General features: G+C 37.5%; 1 pseudogene; it reads left to right on the top strand.

The window, feature by feature from the left end:
* The first annotated feature begins 972 nt into the window (after positions 1-972).
* LOC137629410 (uncharacterized) lies at positions 973-3,036 on the top strand (annotated as a pseudogene).

Raw genomic sequence — 3,036 nt, 5'->3', positions numbered from 1 at the left:
AGACTACTCTTTGTCGTCTGCACATTGGTCACACTCGGATGACATACAAGTTTCTGGTAACTGGCCAATACCTACATATTGCAATGACTGTTTGATACCCTTGACTGTGAGGCATTTGTTAACTGAATGCCCCAATTATAGTACAGAAAGAAATAGATAGGCGTTTGAGGGTTGGGGTGAGGATGGCAGGTTCATCCTTTCCAAGATTCTTGAACTTGATGTGTCGTACAATGCTGGCAGTATTTCTTGTTTTATTTAAGAAGCTGGTCTTCTGAAAGCTATTTAAATTGCATAATGACATCTTTGATTTTATGGTTTTAATTGGATATTCTTTTATTCTTTATGATAAACAATCCGCCATTAATGACCTGCGATGTCAAGATGCCAGAAAAACTCAAATTAATCAACCAATCAATCAATCATTTTCCAGGACATGAGACTGAAATTAAAAGGAGCATAGACATGGGATGAAATATTGGTAAACAATATGAGATTATGAAAAGTGAAATACCACTTTCTCTAAAAAGAAAAGTATTTAATCAGGTGGTTCTACTTATGCATCAGAAACTTGGAGCCTAGCCAAAGCCTTAGAACATAAGCTAATTGCAATTCAAAGAGGTATGAAATGAACAATGATGGAAATAACGCTAAGAGAACAAAAACGAGGAACATGTATGCAAGAGCAAACTAAAGTAGAGGATATTCTAAAATGTAAAAAAAGTAAATGGACATGGCTAAGACCTATTATGAGAATGACTGATCCTAGATGGACATTAAGGGTGAGGCCCCACCGAATCCGTCGCAGCGCGTCGCGTACTTCCAACACGGCTAAGCGTTTTGTGCGTTTTGATCAACTGTCATAATTCAAATACGAGTGGCCCCACACGCCGCATGCACGTGGGTGACGTACCAGACCGCACGAGTGAGGAACAAAACATTTTATTTTTAGCTGAGTCTCCGAGCTGAGTCAACATGAAGGAAGAATTAATTACCACGGTGTACCAGCGACAGCCAATATGGGATCCCAGACATCGCGATCATAAAGATCGGAGTGTGATCCAGAAATTGTGGATGGAGATTAGTTCAGAACTGGAAAATAATGATATCAGTAAGTATCTTATTTGCCCTTTATTAGAATATAATGATACATTTTTAAGCAAGAACATTTTACTTTTCCATAGAATTAACTAGATATGCATACTTTCTAGTACACTGGTATGCAATGAATTAGAAAATATGAATACTATATGGAAATTACAGCAAACAGTTTCGAGAACATTACATAGATCTATCAATCATAATGCCAGGCAACTGCTCCTGTTGGAGTACAGAAGTAATCAGCAGATTTATTCCTTATATTTTTGGCACACTCTTTGTAACGATTATTTCTCCTAGCATTACAAATGGAGCGTAGGTCTACTTCAGGACCATCTACTGTATGATTACTACCGACACCTTTAAATCCATCATGTGTTAATACAATGTTATGCAAGATGCATGTTGTTTTGGTTATTAGAATTGCACCATTGATATCTGTTTCTCTGCTTTTTTGCAAAATCCGCCACTTTGTCGTAAGAATACCAAAAGCATATTCCACCATTCTTCTGGCACGTGATAGCCTGTTATTGAAGATGCGTTTCTTTTTGTCTAGTTGCTGTCATGGGAATGGTCTCATTAAGTGTTTTAGTAAAGGATAGGCCTCATCTCCCAATAATACATAGGTTTGGGACACATCTGTATTTGGAAGTTTTGTGTCCTGTGGTATATTCAATGCATCCATCTCTAGATTTTAGTAGAATGATGAACCTCGAAATATTCCTCCGTCACTTTCTCTACCGAAGGCAGCAACATCAATCACTGTAAATATACAGTCTGCTCCTGCAACTGCTTGTAAGTTGATGGAAAAGTATTGCTTGTAATTATAATACATTGATCCTGACTGCGGTGGACATTTGATCCGTATGTGTTTTCCATCAATGCTACCTAAACAATTTGGAAAATCACATTTAGATGCATATCTTGCACAATTTTCCAGCAAGATCTTCTCTGTCGGATATGGGAGATATGTATCTTGAAATGTTTCCCCTATAGCCTCGCTTACATCCTTCACAATCCTTGATACAGAAGTTTTCCCCATGTGAAATGAAAAGGCTAGTGAACGGAATGAGCACCCGGTGGCCAAAAACCTAAAAGGAAAAAAACATGCTGTTAGATATAGGATATATAACGTATATATACACTTACATAATGCGTATACAAGCACGCATTGAATACAAGTGTATGAATTTTATTAAAAAAAAATATATACTGTTTATATCGTTATTTTATTAATTTATGATCATTTTTTTCGTAGATAGACTGAAGTGGCGAGGAATTCGTGATTACTATATTAAGGAGCTGAAAAAAATTCCAAAACCTCGCTCAGGAGATTCAAGTGACGTAATATCACGTTCAAACTGGCCATACTTTCGTCAGTTGTCGTTTTTAAATGACACTGTTAACCCATGATCGAGTCACTAACATCATATCAACACCTGGACAACATGTTAGCGAAGATGATGCACATTATTCTTCTGAGAAGTACCCCAGTGACAATGAATGGAAGAACAACTCAATGTGATAACGTCCTTGATGAATCACAACTAGAGCGGAACGAGAACCCAGGACCAAGTCAGATGATGCCACAAAAGGACGATGATGATGATGAGGAAGGAACTCGGAATGTGCTAAAGGAGAAAATTACAAATAGTAAGCAGGTGCTTCAATACTCTGTATGTAGCAGCAATGAAAGAAAACGAACGGCAAAACGGAAATTAGATGATGATTATCGACAGGAATTGATCACACTTGAGAGTAAAAAATTCGAATTGCTGACAAAGAAAATGAATGAAGGTGATGATGATCTGCTCTTTTTTCGGAGTTTGTTACCGGACTTCCGGTCATTGCCCAGAAGTAGGAAGATGTTTCTAAAAATCAAATTTCAAGAGCTTTTACTACAAGAATCAGATGCATAACAGCAGCCGAGCCAGACACCAT

The sequence above is a fragment of the Palaemon carinicauda genome, chromosome 37 (assembly GCF_036898095.1).
Source record: "Palaemon carinicauda isolate YSFRI2023 chromosome 37, ASM3689809v2, whole genome shotgun sequence".
NCBI lineage: Eukaryota > Metazoa > Arthropoda > Malacostraca > Decapoda > Palaemonidae > Palaemon > Palaemon carinicauda.
This window is presented reverse-complemented; position numbering and strand designations above follow the sequence as displayed.